The sequence below is a fragment of the Haliaeetus albicilla genome, chromosome 21, assembly GCF_947461875.1.
Source record: "Haliaeetus albicilla chromosome 21, bHalAlb1.1, whole genome shotgun sequence".
Lineage (NCBI taxonomy): Eukaryota > Metazoa > Chordata > Aves > Accipitriformes > Accipitridae > Haliaeetus > Haliaeetus albicilla.
In genome coordinates this window covers 21,228,760-21,252,756 of record NC_091503.1, presented here as the reverse complement: position 1 = coordinate 21,252,756, position 23,997 = coordinate 21,228,760, and the positions used below count along the sequence as shown (strand labels likewise).

Genomic DNA, 23,997 nt, shown 5'->3' with positions numbered 1-23,997 from the left:
CTACAGCCATTTACATGTGTTTGAAAGAAAGGCCTGTTTCATCAATGGGAATGTGTCAGAATTTTGTAATAAAGCATGCTGTGTAATATATTTAAACACAGTCCAAATTAATTAAAGTGTAGTGGACGTGAAAGATACATACTCAATGTGACATTTCAAATAGGGAGAAAATATGATAATGAGCTATTTCCATGTGTTGCCATCCTTCTGGTTAAATAATACTTCTGTTTTCAATGAAGCCACTGAGCAATAACATTCATTTTTGGAGTTCCACAGTGGTTAGAGCTGATTGTGTACAGGCTGTAATCATTATCCTAATTCTGCCCAGGAAACCCTCTCTCCCCACCATGGAGAAATTTGGAATAAAAAGTCTCGTTCCAGGAAAAAGAATTTCCAAATAATCCTGGGCACCAGATCAAAATATGAGCTCCAAATCCGTTCCTTTTTCTTAATAAGAATCAGCACTTTGAAAAATGCTGCTTCACAAGGAAATAATTGCATTAGTCAGCCTCTTGGCACTGGTGTGGGCTGGAGCCTTCTCTTAAAATGAGGTCCAGCCTCGCCCTGCAGTGCATCCAAATCCCCCAAAGATGCAAATAGCCCCAAGACCCTTCATTAACAGGGACATTCGTTCACTGCTGGAATTCCTATAGCTCTGGTGTTGCAAATGGCTGTGTTCTTACAGGCAGAAAACTAAAACATGGGACAACAGGACAGAAAGGGGTCTGGAGACATAGCCTGTCTGTACTGATGCTTGAGGCAGCCTTGGGTGAGAGAGACATCATCTTGCGTGCTTAAGAGTAGAAGCCAAAGAAGGAGCTAGATATAAGAGGTGACTATTTCCACAGTGTCCTTTGCTTACAAAGGATCTGATCACACAGATGTCAAATTTAGCTCTGCCTTAGATGCAGGGCCTTTGGCTAACTGTATAGCCCAAAGGGTTGGTGACATGTGATTACATATTTGCCTCTTGCTAGGTCTGTTCTTTATAGTGCTTATAATCAGGACAACTCCAACGTTCAGGACCTGACAAGCCCTAGCAAGATTCTGCAAGACTACTTTGATTGCTCTAGACTGGAGAGATACTGCATTTAGTCCAGAGAGTGAACCTGTGCACCTTTCACTTGAGTGATTTTTAGAACCATGTCAAAATATTCCTTTTTATTAATCCTCTGATTATCTGATTTTTCAACAGTGAAAAGGTTGCATATCATTGGTGAAGGACAAAAGGCAAGCTGTGCGCATTATTGGACATCAAAGCGCGATGCTGGAGCCTTGATCTACAGGAATAGAAACAAGCCTTGCCTAGCACTGAGACCTTAAACCCTCCAAGGAACCATCCAAGCTGGGCAACACCCCTGAATTCACTAGGAGGTAGGTGTTGAAGTACTTTTCACATGCTTACGTTGTCCTTATGTTATTCCAATTTGTCCCTTTGAGCCTTTCATCCCATCACCAACAGAACTATTTCTTTCACAGCTGCCCTTCAATTAGACAAATAATCAGTACCAGTTTTAAGTAATGTAGTAGAGCCTGTAGTGGAAACTATTAAGATTGGTGTGGTACAGAATGGGCAACTCATCTCTTTTGTTCAAAGACTAAGAAAGGGAACCCTTTCCTAAAGTGCGGGGAGAGCAATTTATTTCTAAGATAGTTGCATGCACAACTTCGCAGCTAGTGCTGCTGAGTGCTATTGAATACATGGGAACCGACTCCCTCCATGAGGTCGATGAACAGGGCAGGCAGGCAGGTGCCCACCCCATCCCTGCTGATGATCACTTCGTTGGCAGTACTGTTTCAGGTTCTCTACATTCTTCCCTCTTTGGGCTAATATTGTACGTGTTGTTGTTTGCTCTATCCAGCTAAATAACCAGTAGTAAGTGCTCCTTTATTGGCTGCTGTTGACCTAATGGGAAAACACTATGCAGATGTAGTTTTCAGTCATCATTTGAATATAGACAGAGAAGAAAGATTCGTTAACCTGTTAGTGTTAAAACTAAACATAGGAATGTGCATGTGTCAGTAGGGAAAGCATGTAACCCCACCTGTGCCAAATCAGAGCTTGCCAGAACCCTTACCACCTGGTAAAGCGATGGATGGAGCCAGACTCTGTGTGGTAGATACAGCTTTACCCCTGTGTCACAGAAAGAGCTCTGGGGCAGAGAAAGGGGGAGGCTTCCAAAGGTGCAAGTTAGCTGCAACACTTTTACAGGCTTTTGTGCATCTGTGGGAGGGGGGAACTGCTACTGGATAGTTTACTTTGTGCCCTTGCCAAGGTACTACAGAAATGCCCTGTCAAAGACAACAGAGGAATCCAGACCGTGTGCTCTGTGCTTTAACTAGTAGGCTGTGCTGGTTCATCTGCATTTAGATTCAGCTCTTCTGTTGCTGGAGTATTCTAGCATTGTGGTCTCAAGGCACTTCGAGGTGTCTGAACAAAGAGAAAGATTCTTCTGCTGCCTTGGAGATGGTTTTCTGAAAAAAGAAACACAATGGATAAAGTTCAGACCTGTAGGATCTAAGCTAGACTTACTGCTCTGGTGTGCGCTGGTCTGCCTGCACTGCTGCTTTGGCAGAGTGGCAGTGCCCAGCAACCCCACCGAGGGGTAGGGGTGGTGCTGGGCAAGGGGCTGTCATGTTATGTCCTGTCCTGAAGAAGATGGGGTTATCCTCAGATAAAATACACCTGTGTGTGTTTGGGAGGAAAGAGTGGGAGAATGAAGCAATAACAAAGCTAATGTCTTCTATCACCAAAGATAGGGTAAGTCAGGAAGAATTTGGAAGGGGGCAGTGGCATTACAGCTGTCAGTGTGGGATGTTTATGGCGTTGAAGTAGGTGAGAGATTACTACTGGTTAGAAATTTTCCACCAAAATGTTTTTTCTTAGGGGAAGACTACCTATTAGTTTTAAAAGGGATGGGGTTTTGTGTGAGAGAGACTCTCATCCTCAGATTCAGAATGTGCTGAATGTGAGAAGGACATGTGTGTACCTGTCCATCCCAGTCTTCTCCTGCTTCCCAGCACCTGCACCGTAAATCTGAGATTTAAGTGCTGCATATTCAAGTATTCCCCTTTGCCTGCTGCAGATCAGACATTAAGTATTGACTCCAGCATCTTCTGGATGATTGTCCTAGTGAACAGGAGCTACGCTGTCTCAGGCTGAATATGGACAGTTGTCCCTCTGGTTTTGCTAGTTCAGAGATCTCTGTTCTTTACCAAATGGAGAATAAGAAAAAATTGTGAAACTGCGAAATCTGTTATGGATTATAGGGAAAACCAGACTTGCTTGTGATCAGTGCAGTTATCACTGGCAGAGGGATGGTGGGAGTTGATTGTCTGAACAGCAAGAAGGGAAGATAGTGGGCTGGAAGGCAAAAACAAGAAAGCTGTTTGCAGCGAAGGAGGGAGAGCTGGTAGAATGATGCATGGAGGGAACAGTGCGCAAGAGTGGAAATAACACATTGGGCAGCAACATTGATTTGAGGGAAGCCCCGAAGTGCCAGCTCTACAGATCAACAGCTCGGACAAATTAGAGAAACTAGTCCAGGATAGGTTTAGACAGAAGCAACCCAGTTCTCTTGCATTATGCTCCCAGACTGTGCAAGAATGGCACTGAATTGAATATGGCCTGTGAGACCCCAGAGGACAGCTGTTGATTAAAAACCTGTGCAAGAGAGAGAGACAAGGACCGGGGCAGGGCTGCGGGGTTCAGAAAAAGGAGGGTTGAAGCGGGTGCGAGGGCATCAGTTAGTCTGGAGCATTCTGCATGTGGGGTAAGATATAGACTGCTGTAAGGGCGTAAAATGGGTGAGACTTTAAGAAAATAAATCTGGTTAGGAAGGGAATGGAAATGAAATAGCACATGACCTCTGGTAAGTAAGGGAGTGAGAGGACATGATATCTAGAGAGCAGGCAGAAACGAGACAGAAGGAGGGGGATTGCCTTTCTAATTATGGGTATCTGTAACTTTCCTGAGATATAATGGGCAGAGGATGACTAACAAATGGCTGAGTCACAGAAACCGTGTGACTGAGAGTCTAAATTCAGCTGCCGAGGGGCCTGAATATTCACATGAAACTTGGAAATTTTCCTCTAATACTATTCTGGTGCAGGTGATCCTAAACCTCCTATGGCAAAAAAAACTTTCCAGCTGCTGTTTGGAAACATCTAGCTCAGTAAATAGGTCAATATTCATGCTGACAGGCAAGTTTATTACCCGATTCACCCATTCCTAGTGGAGAACACCAATTTTGGCCAACTAAACAATTGTTTGTCCATTTTTTACCCATAGAACCATTTGCAGGAAACTTTAATCAAATGTTGTTTGAGCCTTCGCTGTAGCCATTTGGTGAATGATGTTGCTCAGAGTCAGAACAATGCTCTGGCAGTCTTTGTAAGCCAACTTATTACATTAACCATCTACTACTTGTAGATCTTTCAAATACTTGATGCTTCAGGAAATAAGGAGAACACATGTCCTCTGTTTTAAGGTGCTGACTATTGAAAGTCTTTGTTTCATGCATCGTTAATGCTGGCATAAATTGGTAGTGCTACCAAAAGAAGTGACCCGTGCCTTCCATGGGAACTCATGTAGGTTAGAATTACCTGTTGTCCTGGTCACCAGCTGATTGATCAGGTACAATCATGGTTGTCTGAAGTATTTCAGATAGTACGTTTAGGGAAAAGATATAAATGTGAAATACCCCCCACCCCTCAAGAATGGGATAATTTATTTTCCTGATAGCAATTACGGAAGAAATGCAAGCTGATGGAAACCAGGATTAATGTCCCTCCCCAGCTGAGCTGGAGTTTCTGTGTGCGCAGTAGGGAGATTTGGGCAGCAGTGGGCTTTTGTGGGTAGTGTAGATTAATGAAGTTTACCACCTTCTGACTTGGCAATCTGTAGTTTACTTGAGATAAGTGAGTTGACCCACTTCTCCCTTACCTTTTTGTCACTGGGAAAGGGCAATAAAACAAGCAAGCTGGCTACTGAGGACGAATGTAGAGTAAGCAGGCTTTTAGCCTCAGGTCTCAGACATTAGTCATAAGCAAATCAGTGATAAATCAGTGCCACCTGGCTCATGAAGCTGCCTAGGAAATTGCCAACTGAAAACATGATTTTTAAAAGTACACAACTAATCCTTCTCTCCATAAAGAAACAGTTCTGACCTCCCTGCTCAGCAGCATTTTTCAGAGCAGGAGCTGGACTTTTTCCACAAGGTTTCCCTGAAGTTCCACATGGGGAGAAGGGAGTCAAGGAGTTACCCGACTCCTAACCCTTCCTTAGTGCTCTTCCATCCCTTCTTCATAATAGCCAGAGGGTCTCAGCAGCTGATGCTTTTATGAAACAGCAGAGAGGAGGTGGTTCTGATTTTGTTTCTTTGTGAAAAGTTTCACTGTCACAATTCCCTGGGTTTTACGCAGTGCTCTGGGCTTCTGTCTGCACAATAGCTAGTTTTAAACATTTCTGTTTAATCAAGAGTGAAGTAAATGTCAGAAATTCAATGTTCTAGATCAGCAGTTTCCAACACTGATACATCTTAATCAAGCAATTAGGTGCCTTTTTTGTTATTGTTTGGTGTTTTCCACATTGGAGAAGGGAACAGATTTGCTGCTTTGCTCTGATGACTGCTAGCAGCAGTGTTTGTTGTTAACAGAGACATTTACACCTAACCACCAGTTGGCAGGTGTTAACACTTTGTTACTTGCTATTCCCACATGCTGAGGATTGTGGGAAAGCTGTCAAGCTCTCTGTCTTGTGTAACACTTAGCTTTTACAATAACAACAACAACAACAAGAAGCTCCGAACAAATGCAGAAGCTCTGTAAGAATGCAGCGCTAGCAAGGGAAACAATAGGACGGATTCTCAGGCCTCCGGCTTGGATGGGAGGTAATATGAGGCTTTGTGGAAAGTTTGAGATATTTCCTTATCTTGATTTGGAAGCGGGTAGATGGAGGTTGAGTGCCTTTTTTTTTTTTTTTTTTTTTTTTTTAATTAGTGATATGGTCTGATCTTTAGAAGAAACCAAGAATGTACTGTGTGTGCCCCAACATTTCTAGTCTGCCTCTGACATTTGTACTTGTTTGTATTCAGGCAAAAAAAGGTATGAATACAGCATACAATCTGAGAAAATAACACAGAAAGAGGATAGGAATGCTTTGATTTGTTTGGGGGTGACTGGCAAGCAAGAAATGAGAATTTCTATTAGTACAGCCCTTCTGGAGAGCTCAGATGTGGCCAGAAAAAAAAGACTCTCTGTGAACTATAGCAAATAGATATATAAAAATACTTTTTTTCTCTTTTGCTTGCTGTCATCCACATGCTCACACATACTCTGCTTTTGCAGCCACAAGGTCATTGTTTTATAGTCGAGTGATCCAAGTGATTGATTTATTACTGATGAAATGAGGTTTGATTGATTTTTTTGATTTACATGAAGACATTAAAGAAAGAAGAGTGGGAGGTGCAAGGCAGCTGCAGAGCTGAGTACAAAGCAGAAACTCGCTAGAGCAAGTGGGCCAAACACTGCAATGACTTGTATCAGTGATCAGTTTATATGGCTGATTTTAATAGGGCTGCACTGCATAACTGCACCCTTTCCCCTGAAACAGTGTTATACTGATCATTTCTTTAACCTGCAGAATTATGCCATCAGTGAGGAGGGATTTCATGCATTTGCTTTTTGATGGGAGTGCTCCAGATGAAGGGAATGTGATAAAAGGAGTGATGGTGGATTTTCTTGCATGTGGACTATGGCTTGGCTGCCTTTTGAGCATGATTCCAAGTTTGGAGTCGTTCTCCAGTTCATCTTATGTCCAAACCAAACACTAGCTTTGGATCAGCTTTACGATGTGGTAGGAAAGAATCTTATCCTTGCACTATGAATAGGCTGGGTTCAGGATAGGGCATTTCTTGAGATACACCCATGCTGGCTTGAATCCACCAATGCCCATCCTGTCAAACCTGAGGAGATGTCCCTTTACAGGTGGGTTGGCCAAGTTCTTTCCTGGAAAGGTTCCTACTGTATGCCAAGAAGCCCTGTGGGATTTGGAGGCAGCTGAGCAGCAGGTTTTTAACGATATGGTTGCACAGTCATGCTTTAGTGGCCTGCCCCCAGGTCTGCATTACATAAGGCAGTGTCAACTTAGCCTTGAAGTCTCTGAATTTGAGGTGATTTCAATTCTGGAAGACAGGTTTGAGATTAGTCAAAAGTTAGGGGCTTAATGGAGGAATCACTGGATGAAATCCCCTGGTCCATATTTTGCACTGGGTGAGATCACAGTGGTCTCTTCTGACTTCACAGGTCTGCAAACCACTACAGTAATCAGGTTTTTTTAATGCAGGTAGCATTATTTTCTTGACATGAAAATCATCCCTGTACCTGTGCATCACTTTAAAAAGTCTTCATGTTTGCAGAGCCACCTCCTGCAAGCTGGTTCTGAAAGATCTGCCTGCTAAACTTGGGTGTGTGGAGGAGGTACCGGCTTGCATGCATCTGCACGATATATTTCCTAACTTCAGACTTCTCTTAAAAAATTATTCGCTCTTGCTTGGCCACAGGAAGCAAGTCAGGGGAGTCACTAATATTGGTAAAATCAATATGTGGAACAAATATTCATAAACACATATTGTGTGTAGGCATGGTCCTGAATTTGTTCCTGTGCATATTAAGTGATATTTGTGTCTTTTGAAAACCCTAGGTAGAAAAATCTTGTAGCTTAGGGAAGCCACAGTGAAAGTGAGAGGAGGGAATACCAGTCATTTCATAAATGGGCCTCAGAAAGTGGGTTTGACTTCTGCCACACACCCTCTGTTGACTTAATTTTTTTGTGTGCTACTTGGTTTTTTTATAAGTGGGGACACGTAGTGTGATACGTAGATTTTGTAGGGCTTGAAAAGCATGCGCTGATTGTTTTTGAGGTGCTCAGGTGAAAAATAGGTGTTTTAATGCAATGAATTTGTAGATTTGATTTGAGGGTGTGGCTACAGGCTGACAAAAGACAAAGTTAACAGCCAATAAGAAGGTCCTTTCCTGAGACTGGAAGTCCATCCTCCCACCTGAAGGCCCAGGCATAGCTGTGAGCACAGTCTCGTCCACTGCAGCTCTGAGCAAAGTGCGTTATCCCATTTACTTTGGAGTGCAACATGTTGGGAAAGATGTTAGCAACCCTCTGTGTGTTCCTTTGTTGGGGGGGTGAGATCTCCCTGAAACATGGCAGCGGCTTTGCTGTGGTCATATGATCTCATCTGCAGTTGCTATTTTCTGCTTGTACTGTGGAGGTGCCTAGAGGACTACAGTGAGGACTTGGATATAGCTGGTTTGGGCCATGGGTATACACAAGAGTCAGTTCCTCCTTCAGGGACTGTCTGTCTGGAGTGCTGATCCTGAAGACACGAGACCAATCACTTAATCTACTTGCTTATACGAATATCTGAAGGACTGGAGCTAAGCTTCGTGGCTTCTCAGCACCTTAGCTGCCCTAGTTTGAGTAGAGTCATCAGCATTTTCCAAGGGCATTCATGTTTAATTTGGATTATTTGATCTCCATAAGCAAAACAAGGAAGGAAAGATTTCCTGAACTACTGGCAGGATTTCTGTTCTTTTTTTCCCTTCTTTATAAACTTCATTTGTTTCTTTTTTTTCTTCTTTCTTTTTCCCACCCCACCCAGGCCTAAACAGTGCCGGGAAATTCTGTACTTACCCAGCTGTACTATCTGAGGAAAGCCAAGTGGTTTTTTTTTCCATGCATCAAAATCATAATAGTTTGAAATGACTTACTAACTCACTGAGTTTCCCAGAGAGAAGACATCAGCTACTTAACTGATATGCCCCTTGTACTTAGCCAAAAGGCCAAACAAAGGTTAGGGCAAGTGGATACACACGACTTCTTTATCCAAGTCCTTGAGGATTTCCCATTAGCTAAGTCAGAGTTTCTTCCTTTTTTTTTTTTTTTTTCCAAGCAAAAATAATTAACATGGATTAAGTAAAATCGGGTAATTTTTTTTCATTGCAGCCCTCTTCCTGGTGCACACTCTGCAGTCTGTGGACAGAGAAGCTATAGTTGGTTACTCAAATGGCTGTCTTGCCTGAAAAAATACAGTGATACCCTCAAATAGCTTGCCTCAAATTGGGTCATTGCTTGAGAATGCGTATTATGAAATAGTTTTAGATCACTTAGCAAATAGATCAAATAAACATTTCCTTGTATATAACCACTGCTTCTGTGTTGATGACAAAATTGTGTTATGCATGTTTCTTTGTCACTTCACAGCAGTGTGACTTTTTTCTTGGTACTATTAAATGAAGTCCTAAAACACTGCAGTTCTGTGGGTTAGTACCGTCTTGCCCTGCTAGCAATAGAAAAACGTTTGTTTGGACTGGCAAGAAATACTGTTCTGTTATTTACTGTGCTTTTTGGTGGGCGCATTGTATGTTCTGGGCCATGGCATACACAATCTATAATACCGCAATGTTCACAAGCATTCGCACCCAAATCAGGATGGAGAAACCTGTATCAGTAAAAACATTGTGACCTACAGCAAAGTGTTATCTGTGTCTGGAGTTCCCAAAATGCCCAGGGTGTGCTCACGCGACAAGAAGTGGTGCACCAAAATAGAACCCTGCATGAGAAAGCGTCCAGGCTGCAATAATATTTCCTCAGCCGCACTGGCTGTTGTTGGGCCCTTCCTGGCAGAGCTGGACCGCGTCCACAGGTCATGTTGACTTTGTCTGGATTGATGGGGTTTCAGCAGCTGTCCCCTGCTGCTTTCGGGAAGCCAGGTTGGGAGCCGTTAGGTGAAACAGCGCTGTAAGATTAAGAAGGAGTGCCAGTGCCTGGCTGTGAGCGGTGGTGTGATTGGTGTCCGAAAGAATCGTATCCAGCAACACGCACTGTGTCCAAACCCGTGTCTGGGTGTGTCAGAGGACTCCATAGGAAGAAGTGTGGAATCTGGGGGCAAATTTGGGGTAAACAGGTCTCTAGTTCCCTTGCTCTTCTGACCCCATAGAGATCTCCAGCCGATGCGGTACGTAACTCCTGCGTCACTGTCCAGCTGTTGCCGTGTGACTGCGCGGGTCCCCTGCTGGGATGAGATCCATGTCCACCCTTGCTAACTCTCGTGGCACAAAAGCTGTCCTCTCTAATGCACCGTTTGCTGCGTTGTAGGTTTCAGGAAGGTATCAGAGAAGAAGAAATGGAAAAGGGGTCCGGATGTCCCCAGAATAGGCAAATTAGTGAAACCTGCTGAACCTACAAAAATGCCTAAGAAATGTCTCCCTTTTTCCTGGGTGTGTTTATATCTTACCTGCACTTCACTGCCAAACTGGTGGGACTTGGAGCTGATAAGAGGCATCTCATGGGAAATAGTTTTTTCAAGCAGCAAGTCTGAGCTGTAGGACTTGGGGAGTCAAGGACTGGTCTTCTCCCATCAGAAGGTCACTCCTGGAGTACAGATGTTTTGCAGACCTTTGGTTTCATACTAATTAATTATGTGGATTTTTGAATACTTGGATCTTAGGTGGCAAATAGTTGGATCCAGGTGGTAACTGGTACAGATAGCAGAAAGTGAACAGCAACTTTGCTTCTGTTTTGTTTTTGTTTTGTTTTTTTTTTCTCCTTGGGAACTTAAAAATTCCAATCTTGCTGCATTAAACTAAGTCATGCAGAAATGCTCCAGCTGTTCTTTGCATTGTGGAAGCCAAATTCAGCATTTTGATGGGGTTTTTTCCGTTGTTTTTGAGAGACCAGTTGTGAAACTATTTGATGTGTTAGGTAACAAAATCTTACCTGTACTCTCCTTCCAGTTATTTGGATTTTCCTAGCTATCTTATTTAAGGTGGACTCCTTCCAGGTCATTGTGTAAAATACCGAGGAGGTAAAACTGGCCAGCCTTTTTGTGAACTGGGATGTCTAGCGGTGCTGGTGAACTATTAGCCTTTTAGGGTCCCTCTTTTCCTTCACTAGTATTCTGATGGCAAATGAACTCACAGGAATTTTGGTCAAAAGCAGTAGAACACATCAATAAATAACTTCTGTGGTAAAAAAAATTTCTGTTTTTAAAAAAAAGCTTTATTTGCTATGATGTGTGGTGAACCTTTCTCAGCTCCTCCATTTGCAGGAAGATCCAATCCTTCCTTTAATACTCCTAAGGGAGAATCCATTGAAGTTTGGGGTTGGTTTTTGTTTGTTTTTGAAAATAAGATTTGTGTCCCGTTTTTCCTAATAATTTTCAGGTGTGAGCTTTCTCTGAAATGTAGATGATCTTCATTATGGTGTTTTAATGAAGGCCTATGTCTCTGCGTAAAAGTGAATTGCCTGCCCTCACTTCACATTCGGCGTATGAAGGAACAGGAATGCTGAGTTTGGGAGCGCTCACCTCATGGCATTAATCCCTAGAGCAGTGGGACCCGTGTCCATTTTGGGATGCTCATGACATATTTCATTTCAGAGTCCTGCTTGTGACCTTCTGCTTATGCTGTGGTTTCTGGATGCATGATCAGGAGAACAGTATGTACTTGCACTAAGCAGCTCCAGGGATTGATAGGGACACTGGGTAACCTCATGCTTACATGCAACATGGGATAGTCTCCCATCCCTCAAGTAAGCATGGACTTTCAGCGGTCTGTTCCTTGTGGTTTAATGGAGAAGAAAATAACTTCTGTCCATTATCAAATTATGCAGAGTCCTTTCCACAGGACTTGTGATTTCAAATTTGTTCCTCTTGTTGTTTTCAGTGAAGCTGAGGATTTCCAGGGTTACTAATATTTTTAATCTAAGTATTTTTTAATTTAAAAGTTAGTCAGCTCTCATAAGGCTAGAGCCAGGTGACTGGTGAAGGTCATGGCCAAGTGATAGGTGCAGTGTTAACTAGCCTGTTATCAGTGATTGCACCAGGTACAGTTCTGTACCTGACCATATGACAGTACGTAGCCTGTTTTCATCTTCATTTTCTCCCTTTAATTGGGTGGCCTTTCTTGTGTGTCTCCGTGCCTGTAGTCTTGTTAACTTGTGAGCACAGAATGGACTGGCCAGGATATCAAAAGACTGGGTACTTAAAATGAACAAAACCATACATCAGTTTATAGCAAGTCAAAGAATATGGCAGCGTTTGCACTTCTGATACCACCTGCTTTGTGTGTCAAAGATTGTAATGGGAACAAAAAACTTACAAGGTTTGGGGAAAAAAAGCCTTTTTGTGGGAAAAAAAAAAAAAAGCAACAGAAGTTGTCTTGGGATGTAAGTGAAGCAGAAATATTTGTCATGAACTGAGTGAATGAGGTGGATCTAATTACTGTGTAACAAAACAAAGGAAGATGGCTTAGCAGCCATTTAAATTTCAGATACTTGGTGCTACTGAAGTGCTACAGATTCGACAGCTGTAGGTAAATGTTGAAAATGTCAGTCCAGTCCATTTTCTGAGGTTTGCCAGGATCACAGAGGTACTCATATAGAAATCCATCAAATACTATTACCTCCATATATGTGTTAATAATATTCTTAATCTTCTTTATATTTTTCTCCTGGGCCTGTATGCTGCATGAATATTTCCTGGCATGCCTACAGATCTCTAATTGTTTGTATATTTGGCTTGCCTCAAGCCAACTTTAAATGAATGTGTACAGGAATCTTTGCTGTGTATGGGATTATTTAAGTACCATCACTATACCTGTGTGGTATTGTTGATCATGTGTCATCCCATTCAAAAAAAACCCAAAGAAAATGCAGAAGGGGAATCCTGATTAATTTTTGATCAAAGTGATATATTGGAGAATCCAGTCAGTGATATTCAAAGGTGTTAGGGCTCCTTCTGCACATTTCAAACTTCTGTTGGTAGAAGTAATTGTTTATATTTTTTTCAGGGTAGCCTAGAGGGGATAAGGCTGCGCTTGCAACTCATCTAGAAATGCCTGAAGTAGCTTTACGCTACCTTGTCTGATAGCACAGAGTTTGGTGTGGGCAGATGTCTTACCTCTGACACTTGATAAATACACGGGGGACGCTTCCTCTCAGGTGAGTTTGGTTCTTAGTCTGAACCAGAACTGAGCTATCTTTTGGTTTTGTCTCCCTCAGCAGCCCTTCCTTTGGATCCCAGCACTAAGCATGTTGCATGAAGCCCTCTGTTTTACGTGCACCAGCTGAAGTAGTTGCCTCTGGGGATGGGCAGCCAGCAACTTGAATATACCCATGGCAGTGGTGACAGTGAGTTTCTGAGTAAATGCCAGTGAATGGGGAGGCAGAGGCAGACAAAGGTCAGGAAGTTGGGCCCACAAGATAGCAAAAGAAGTTAGGAAATATGGTGCTGTAAAAAAATCTTCTGTGGGGTCCTCAACCATTGGCATGTCTCTGTTGTGGTTTATCACATTTCTGGCATGACAGAGAATGACATCCCTGTCTTTCAGTGTTCGAGGTTGTTGTGGTTTAACCCCAGCCAGCAACTAAGCACCACGCAGCTGCTTGCTCACTCATCACCCACCCAGTGGGATGGGGGAGAGAATCAGGGGAAAAAAAAGTAAAACTCATAGGTTGAGATAAAGACATTTTAATAGGACAGAAAGGAAGAAAATAATAATGATGATGATAATAAAATGACAATAATAATAATAATAATAGAATTGGAATATACAAAACAAGTGATGCACAATGTAATTACCACTCGATGACTGATGCCCAGTTAGTTCCTGGGCAGTGATCCCCCCCGGCCTATTCCCTCCCAGTTTATATACTGGGTATGATGTCACATGGTATGGAATACCCCTATGGCCAGTTGGGGTCAGCTGTCCTGGCTGTGTCCCCTCCCAACTCCTTGTGCCCCTCCAGCTTTCTCGCTGGCTGGGCATCAGAAGCTGAAAAGTCCTTGACTTATGAGCAACAGCTCAGTGTGTTATCAACATTCTTCTCATACTGAACCCAAAACATAACACTATGCCAGCTACTAGAAAGAAAATTAACTCTATCCCAGCCAAAACCAGCACAAGGGTTATTTATTAGGTGTCATTGCCTTTGAGCCGGCTGTTCCCAACAGGTACTCTCATGTCCTTTCCTTATTCCTACACTGTTGCTCTGCTTTGCTGTTTCTGTGTGGTGTTATCTACTGCATGAGGAAAAAAAGACAGGGTGAGAAAAATGCCTGGTGTATTTGCTTGAATAGCACACTGTAGGGTCCAGATTTCTCGAAGAACTTTTGTGCCTGTATGGCACTGACACTTGAAGCAGGGCAATTAGGTGTGCAGAACAGAGTGTGCAAATGCCTGCAGAAATCTGGCTGATCACGGCCAACACACTCTGATGCGGGTACAAATGCTGATTATGAGGCTCAGTGCTACGCCAGTGGCACACTCAGAAGTGTTTGGCAATGGTCCTGACAGTGTTGGGGTTGAGGCTTTGGCAAAAAAGGTACTGAGCTACATGGATTTGCCCCATAGACCATATGTGGCCCTTGGGCCACCAGCTGATACGCCTGAATGAAATCATACCATGTGTAGTATCCCTGACTCAGGGTATTCTCTCTGGTGGTTCAGTTTGGACAGATTTCCAAACTGCTCCAAGCGGTTTGAGTGCCGTGATGTGGTGAGTGGCCTGGTCTCAGTCATGCTGAAGGGCTTTCATAGTTCAGTCCTTCTGCAAATAGGAGTCTCCAGCCCTAAAGCAAAGAGCAGACTTTCCCAAAGGCAGGGAGGCAAGCTAGAAGAGTGGCTGCTCACAGTTTCCGTTTGGTGCATTCAGGTTAAAAAAATCAGCTTTGCATGTGGAGAAAGAGCAGAGGCCTCTGTTGGCTGCCTTTCAAGAGACTTGCACCTTCCTTTTCCTCACTTCTGGAGCAGGGAGTTGTGATTTCTTTTCCCTTTCACATACTCTTACCCCACCACAGACCTACCTTGTGTCTAAAGCTATCGCAAGGAACTTGTCACCTCTCTCTCTGCACTCACCCCAGCATCTTAACCCACTCTGCCTGTGCTCCCTCACTTTTTGTTTTCCTCGTGTCTCTCTCCGTTTCACCTCCCGTCAGGCAAAATCTCCCCTGCAGAGCAGTGCTGGAGTAGAGGCTGCATGTGGGCCGAGAGAGGAGAAAGGATTTAGACACCTCCAAGCATAGTGCGTCTTCTTGACAAATAGCCTGGTTATTCTGGGTGAAGAAAGAGAAACAGATCTGACTCTTAGCCATCACCACTGAAGCCTGTGCTGCTGCTACGCTCCAGGCAGCGCTCAGTTCCCGTAAGAGGAGCAGGTCGATGGGAAGGTTTCTGCGGCTGAGCTCCAAAATGCTCCCCAAGAGTCTCTGGGAGTGTCAGCAGATTTCTAACCAAGCCAAAAGAAGGGCCTCAGCGGATCGCCTGGCTAGCTGACAGCACCTCTGAACTATGCGTAGGATTAGCTGTTGTCACACGTGCAGCCTTCCTGTAAACTTGGGGTGTTCGGCTCCGTCCGTTCCCTCAGAGCATTGCGAAGGACAGGGGCTGCGGAGGCGTTTGATCTGCAGGAGGTTGGTGCAGCACGGTGGTTAATGCGGTTATCTCTGGGTGGTGAAAGAGAAGGGGAGAAGCTGTTGTGAAAGAGGCTTTTTGATTTCATTACTTTCTTCCCGCACCCTGTATCCTGTCTGTAGAGAGCACTTAACGGATTCATGGACCTGGACTGCCATGTGTATTGAAAAAAAGAAAAAGTGAGGGAGAGTGAGAGAAAACCAAGGGAATCCATTAAAAATTGCCTCTGCTACCTCATTAATCTTTTGCAGCAAATAATACATGCAAAACTTGGGCTAGCGAAGTCTCCAAAGGATAAAATTATTTTGGTGAGGTTTTAACAAATTAAAGAAATAAATTAAGTCACTAGCACAGCAGGAAAGTGCTTGAGGCCTCCAGGGTTTGTATGTTTTACCATTGTTCTAAAAATAAACTGGGGGAAAAAAATTTAAAAGTCTTTCAGTTGAAAAATAATATTTGCTTTAAGTAGCCATGTTTGGGTTTTGCTCCCGCACGGCGCTTCACCACCTTCCCCGGCCCTGCGGCTGACTTTTGGAAACAGAAGCTGGAAAATGGTCAGAGTAGAGGTAGCAAAGCCATGCGGTGAAGGGAGAGGCATGCTGGGTGTTAGCAGGAAGGATGTAAAGCAGAAATTAAAACCCCTGTGCCTCACCCCACTACAAATGATGAGACAACGCATGTGTTAGAGATTAACAATCAGCTTTCTGCCCCCACAGGCCCAAACCAGTGGGAATATCTCTGACAGCTTTTGTGAGTTTCAGAAGAGAGGTGGCTGGTGCCTCCCAAAAAATGGCCAGGCTGGTCCCCTCCTCTCTCACTATATTATAGGCTGGTCATTTTTTTAATGAGCAGTACAAGGCTTACCAGGTTTCCAGAAATCAGAGGAACAAGGGCTGCCTTCTGATTTCCCGTTTCCATGCTCCTTTTTGTAATTTGCAGTAAAGCACCTAGAGAGAACAGCATTCCCTCTCTATTTTCTCTTCTCCTCTAAAATTGACTGCTTTCCCTCTCATCCCAGCTGCTACCTCAGTACTTGCTTCCACTGCTGGGCTACCTTCACTTCCCATTCACTGCCTGCTGTCATTTCTTCCAGCTCCACCCCGGCCTTGCCTTGGGGAAGAATAACTACGCTCACTCTTTCTAGCCTGTCCCAGAAATTGGAACAACTGTTTTTTGTCAAAGCCAGCTGAGCTGCATGATCTGCAGGCAAACAGCATTCTGGAGGAGGTTTTTTTTTTAAAGGTATAAATGACGGGTAGGTGCCTAGCTTCCCACTAAAGATTATCACTAGAAGTTAGGTATCATGAATTTCTCCTACTCCAGCCATTGCTCACACTGAAGCTGAATGCATACACATTAAAAAAGAAATTAGTTAAAGGATGCCTTCAGAGTTGCAAAAGCAAGGCTGCTGTTTTCTGGCAGGTAATCTGCAAATTGAGTGTAATTCTGCAGTAGTAGGAATTATATATATGCACGAGCAGTATAAGGAAACACTCTGACATTCTGCATAGTTTTTTGCTGCTGGAGCTCTGACACTTGTTCCTCCAACCTCAATTCCCTTCCCTGTAGAAGCCTCTCAAGGGACTTGGCCGCTGATTTTGTGTGGATTACCTGTGCGTGGGGTAATCAAATGTGCACAGCATGCATACACACATGCACTCATACACGCATGTGCGTGATGCTTCCAAGTCAGTGAATGCCAGAACTCTAGTTACCCCTGGTGTCTTCAGTTAGGCCCCTTGTGAATGTTTTTCTGCTGTAGCCTTTAATTACATATGCTTCTGCTATTTCCCCCCTCTTTCATCCCTGCCTTATTTCGTGCACAGAATGGGCTGTGCTCAATTACTGAGCAGCAACTTAATATTTCGTTTTCTCCTTGCTGCTCAGTGTGTGGCCCCTAGCCTTATTTACTGCACAATATTCAAGCCCTGCTCTGATGACAAAATGGTTGATTTCCTCATGGGCTTTTCTCTGTCCTCATCATTGTATGTGTATCTGTGGCTACACAAGTGATTTATGGTGGAACTTGTTCTGGTACTTGTCCCCAGTCTCCTGATGGTGCCCACTTATTGCTTTCATTCTTGGGATGGTTTTAGAGTGGAAAAGTATGCTAGGAAAAGCTGTATATTCACTGCGAAGGGAGGTAGCTACTTATTTCATTCATTTGAAGTTAGTGGATGTTCTGTTTTGTTATAAAAGCTGTGGGTGAGCAGCAAGAGGGAGGCTGTTTTATTCTGCCTGCTTCAATTCTGTAAAGAGGGGAAAACTGCCCCGTCTCAGAAGGCTATGGGGAGGGCAGAACAGCTTTTACAGAGTGCAGTGTGGGGCATCCCGTTCTCCCCCACACACCCCCCCAGACATGGAGCAGAGCTTACGGGAAGCTCCTGAGCGTGACACTGAGCTGTGACAGCCCCACATGGACCTCGTAGAGGGTCTCCCGGGAGCCAGTGGGAATGGTGCAGGGCTTGGAGCTGAGCAGAACGCGCTGAAAACTGTTGGACTGAGAGAAGGATTGGGAGCTCGCTAGTGTGTGAACACACAGCAGCCAGGAAGGTGCAGTGGGGAAGGAGTGGAGGGGACTGGGGTTTTTTTTCTGTTCTAAGATCTGTGTTCTCTCTGTTTTGAGTAGCCTGGATTCACATCTCTGCAGATCCTGACCCCTTTGGCAGGCTTGGGCTGCTCACGTTAAGGAAAAGATGTGAGAAGACCACCTCAAAGCACTGGCCAGCCTGAAGACCCAGTTGCACCCAAAATACAAGCAGCTTGGCAGCAGCTGGATTTCTTTGGCTGTATCTGCCTGTGTTGTACACTGTTAAAACCTAGTGGCAGTCCTGGCTCTGGGACTCCATAGAAAGCTTCTGGCTCTTGCTGATTGCTGTATTAACTCCCGAGTGGTTTGGGAGGGTAGGCTCTTTGTGTTGCTGGCATTTTCCCCTGAAGGGAGAGGGAATACATTTGGTTCCTGTAGGGCTGTAAGAGCAACTACTGCCTATAAGGAAGACCTGAGATGTTGTATGGTGTTGGACTTGTGTGACTAACAAGGATGGTGTTTTCTGGGCTGAGGATGACAAGGAATAATCCCCCTTTCCCTGCAGTTAGCAAGTCAGCAAGGTGTTTAAAGGTATTGATGGTTGGTTGGATGGGACTAAGGCAAGGTCAGTATTTAGCGTAAGCCTCTAGCAGGCTGAGGAGAAGGTCCCTGAGACAGCGATGGACTGCTGTAAGAGTGGGGCTTACATGTGATGATGGATGAAACTAGTGAGAAGGCTGCCGGGTGCTAATTGAAGGAGGAGAAGAAATGTTTTTCCATCTGTGATGTTTTATTGAGGTTCTCCTTTACATAATCTCAGGAGAACTTTGTTTCGTGTTTTAAAGGCCAGCTGGGTATCTGAACCAAGAGATTGCTGGAGGTACGTGACCTGATCAGAGTTTTCCCGAACAGGTGACTTGACAAAGAGACACTCTCGGCTTCCTGAAGTGTGGGGGACATCCTTTAACAACTGTCATTTAAAACACTGGGAAACATATCTACATGAATGATGTCTCAATTCCACCGCTGTGGGAAAAAATAAATTCTTAGTCACTGCCCCCGTCACTGTGGTGTGAGGCCCAGGCTTGGCAGGAATCGTGGTTCAGTCTCCTCTGAATTGCCAGCTCTCTAAACAAACTGTATGTTATTGAAACGGAAGAATCTGTTTTCCACTGGGACTTAAAGTAATTTGTATTGAGCCCTGGGAGTTTCCAAGCTACCAGATTTTGAAATTGTCTTTGTTAAAACAGGAAAGGGATCCTAGAGCATGGAGATTTTGAGTCAGTGGTCTGGATCCGTTCATCATGGGAGCGAAGGGGAGATCTGCAACTGGTTTCAATATCTGGACAGCGATGTTTATTGAGGTAGGGACAGAGATGCCAGTAGCCTCCCCTTTAGCACTTGCCATGTGAGCGGAGAGCAGCTGTGTTGCTGCGTACCCCCTCATCACTCTGATGGTCAACTCCAGCCTTGAGTACCAAAAATTTGTAGCAACAGGTTTCTGGCCTTACAGGGAGAAAGGGGAGGAGATGGGCTTGCAAGCAACTTATAAGGTCATGTCACACTAGAAAACTAGTGTTTGCTTTTGTTTCCTGAACAGCACATACTAATTCCAGGAGGCAGAATGTGTGGACCAATAGGACAGGTTCTCCTGAAGTGACTGTGGGATGGCCTGCAGGGAGCCAGGCTAAATTGAAGCTAAGGAATGCTTTATGGGGAGCAAGTTTAGAAAGAGATTTAATTTATTTTTTTTTAAAGAGGGCAGCCCAGAAGCTGTGGCTGGTTCTGAACCGGGGTTTAAGCACTGTAATGGGCAGGAGTGGAGTTAAAAGGGGCTGACACAGGTGGACCATATTCCACATCTAGCCTTGGATTTGAGTCCGATTTCTGTGATAAGAACCATCTTTAATGTAAAGCTGAAAAGATAGTATGAAGATGAAAGAGTTGGAAATAAAAGAAGTCTGGCCAAAATTTTCATTTACATGGGCTATGTAAACCTCTCTCTCAAGCTGTAGTTACTGATCTATTTTTATTTTCTTTGCTTCCCAGAGGCAAAAGTAATAACTCCATGCCAAAAAGGCCAATTTTCCCAGCATTTACCAAACCCAGCATGAATTCCTCAATGGCCAATGTCACAGAAGGTGCTTGTCTAAAAATTTAGAGAGTTTTGTAAACATCGATATCGTGGACAGAAAGGGACCAATTAAACACCAGGCCCTAGATAAGTTTGGATCTTTATTCGCACTTGATAGGTCATTATTGTGATCCAGGTTCCTCTCTGCTTGATGTCTTTCCAAGATTCCCCTGCATTCGTTTTATCCTTGACAGGCTAGTGAAGATCTACTGGCACTTGTACCAAAAGGTTTGGAAAGGGAACAGCTGAGTGTAATCTTCAGATAAATACCGCATACCATGACCACAGATAAACGGTCTCTCCCATGAACAGAAAAGTGAGGCCTGTAGTTCTGCAAAGCTTTTGATTAGAATTCTCCCTAGAGAATAGTGAAGACCATGTTATCACCGTTGTGATCCTGCAGCGTGGTGAGCTGGGCTGTGGAAACTCTCGGGTATATACCTGTAGCTTGGCTACCCAGAGGATTTTGTGGCTTGGGTCAGGAATGCCCTGTCGGGTGGTATGCTACTAGGGCTTAGTGGCTTGAGCCTTCCCCAAATTAACCAAAAGAGAAGAAATGAAATGCATATTCCACCCCAGATGCAGTAGAAGTATACAAACAAATGTATCCATCTCTGCTGGGCCACATTCACATGCACGTGTTGGTTCATCAGTGCCAGATCCTGCTATGAACTCTAGCACTGCATGCTGTTAGAAATGGCAGAAGGAGATAGATATCTGTATCTCTACACACACTCGTACTTTTTTTTTTTTTTTTTTTTGGACCTGCAGCATAGGGTGATGTTTGCTTAATCCACAGAAAACTTACGTGCCCATACATGATGTGACATGTATTTTCTCCACAAAATGCAACCTATAGTTTCACACTGGGCTGTATTTGTTACTGGATCCTCAAGTCCATTTCTGCTGCATGGCTAGGCAGGTATGTTTGGCATTTCTGGTTTTTTTTTTTTTTCTTTTCTGTTCCAGTTTAAAAAAAAAAAGCCAAACAAAAAAAAACCAACTCCACCAGGAAACACATAAATAATTCAGAACACATGCTTTATGTCAACTGTTTCACTGTTACTATTTTATCTCTATAAACAGGGCAGAGGCAAATCCCATCCAAACAAGGAAGGGGAGGAAGATGCATTGCAAAATTATGGCTGGGTCACGTGAGTCAAGAATACATGCACAGATACATTTTTGACTGGAAGGCCCAGCTCAGAAATGTGATGCCTGCATTTTAGTGCTTATGCACTGTGAGTTGCTCAGTGCACGTACAGCAAGTTGTGCGCACTCTGGCTGCATCTGACTTGTTGCATGTGTGCAGTCACTATTTGTCCATGACTTTGGGTGTCCAGGCTTCCAGACGTTCAGAATTCCCACACCAATGTGCTCTAACAAAAGACTCCATTGGAGGGTGCTAAACTTCTTGGCATTCCGTAGGAATTCAGCCCCTTATAAAATATGAAGTTTGGGTCACTTTTTGTTAAGGGGGAAGCCAAGTCAAAGCTACTGAAGTCAGATGGAAGTGCTCTGTTGAATTAAAAAAGGAGTTGGGCTGGACCCGTAACAGATCTCATCTTCCATGCAGATGTGGCAGTTTCATTTGCTTTTTCATCTTGTGGGTTCTTGACTGATCAGCTGCTGACAGAATTCCTGAAGGTTGCTTTAATTTTCAGCGCACCTTACATACTATCTATAGTCCATGCCGAAACCCTAGTCTCTTTATATGGAGATGTTCCCTCACACTCCACTTACTGTGGTTCAACACTGCTGAGAGTGCCTGTCTCTGGTCCTTTGTAGCTGCTTGATTTGTTTTAATGACTTGAAGAGGTATATTATTTTGTATATCTTCTGATGCACTAAAATTAGACCCATCCTTATTTTACTGTGGTGATAATGTCTCCATTACTTGTCTACTGCTCAAGTTCTGATATGCACTGCAAAGCTAATGATAGCGCAACAAACTAGGTAATATTCTAGGCTGTCATGTCCACAGTGTAGAACACAACAGGCTGGTTCAATCTTTCAAAAGACCCATTCCTGAGAATTATTTATCAGCCCTTTTTAAAAACCTGTACGAAGGACATGCCACAGCATCGCTGTGAATATCCTGTCCCAGTACCTCATTTCTCTGCAGTTAGAAGATTGCCCTGATGTCCAACAGTTGTCTTTGATGCAAATCTTGTTCCCTCCCCAGTGGCCACAGAGGCAATCAGTAACAACCTTTTATGTACCAGATAGATGGGGGACCCTATAACATAGATGCTTCTGCTGTGGTTATGAGGAACCAGAATTCTGGGGCCTTTCTCCGCCACATGTTTCCCTCCCATCTGACCTCAGACAAGTCTGTTAATCTCTGTATTTTGCTACCTCAAAGGGATGCTATGAGGGTAACTTTGCTGCTGTTTCCAGGGGTGTTCAGATACTGCACTGACGGGCTACATAGGTGAATAGAGAGAGAGAGCAGACATACATTTATTAATCTGGTAAAGGACTGATATTTAACTCAGCAATGCTCCCAAACAAATGTCAAAGGCTATATTATCAGCAAGTCTCTTATCTCTGGAATTTTGTTTTGTGCTGTGCTACTTTACTTGTTGGTTTGTGGTTTGTTTTGCAGCTTCCTGGAAGAGAGAACTTGAAAAACATGAACAGAAAACGCCTGGTAAAAGTCGTAACCGGCTCTGACTGTCCATGGTATAACAGCCAACAAATATCACCTGCTGATGATTTACAGATTCCTGGGAGATGTGGTGTTGAGTTCTCAAAGAACTGGAACAAGAACAACTCACCCAATATGCTTCTCGGGAAACAGTGTAATGTATCCACCTGCTTCATGCTCTCCTAATTTAGGACATGTGTAGTATGTAATGATGAACTGGCCAACTGGTTATGTTCCTGTAAATCTCATTCCCCACCTTGCAAAACACCCTTGATTGACCCCTTCTTTCATGAAAGCTCAGCCCAAGGTTTCTAATTCACCTCTTGGGAGGGAGACACATCACCCTGTTTGTGAACGCACTTCTCCAGAGAGAAAAATGCAATGTTTTGTTATTTTTATTTCATTGCGCAGCCTTTTCAAGTTCTGTGACCCACTTTTGCTTCCCTTTAAACTGTGACCAGTATTTATTTATCCCTTTTTAAACACAATAATTTAATTAAGAAACTAATCAGCAGTGTTGAGATGATCTTTGAACTACACCCCTATCACTGAAGGATATTTATGAATGCATTACACAAGAAAGATCCTATTATCTAAAAAGCTTTCTACTAAAAGGATTTGGCATCTGAAAAGCAAGACTTGAAATTCTGTGCTAAATTTATAATGTAGAGATGTGAACATTATTTATAGAGTCTGAAAGGTATTCCAACTGAATCTGACAAGTTTGCCTGGATTGTTTACTAAAAATACAACTGTTTCAAGTTCAAAGGATTTCAGAAGTGAGTTGGATATTTAGGAGTCCAAAGGACAGATTGTAAAGGTAGCTGTGTAGCAGATAGAGGTTTAATGATCTAGGCTGCCTCTTCAGTCAGTGGAGAGAGATTGGCATGATCCAGTTATGTTCCATATTCTTAGGCACTTATCTTCAGATGGGAATTTATTGGCTGATCATCTCAGCAGGGCATTAACAGGGCATCTGTAGTTAATCATTATCATCATTGGCCAATTCCAGTTGCCTCAGCTTCAGATCAAGAGAACGTTTCTGAAAGCTATCTGGGATGTAGGCACTTTGGGCAGAAAGTGACCAGATCCAAAAAAGAGAGTCCCACCTGTGCAGTCTTGTTCAACTCTAGGAACTGAGCTGTTGCTGGTTGTGTAACAGGACAGATTCAACAGAACTGTTGATTCAACAGTTCAGAT

General features: G+C 43.6%; 1 long non-coding RNA gene across 1 annotated transcript; it reads left to right on the top strand.

Moving 5' to 3' along the window:
- The first annotated feature begins 279 nt into the window (after positions 1-279).
- Positions 280-23,971, top strand: LOC138690340 (uncharacterized). The gene is made up of 4 exons (XR_011329186.1): positions 280-769; positions 1,196-1,374; positions 21,234-21,388; positions 22,756-23,971. It is a non-coding gene; the product is annotated as an uncharacterized lncRNA (long non-coding RNA).
- The last annotated feature ends 26 nt before the right edge of the window (positions 23,972-23,997 follow it).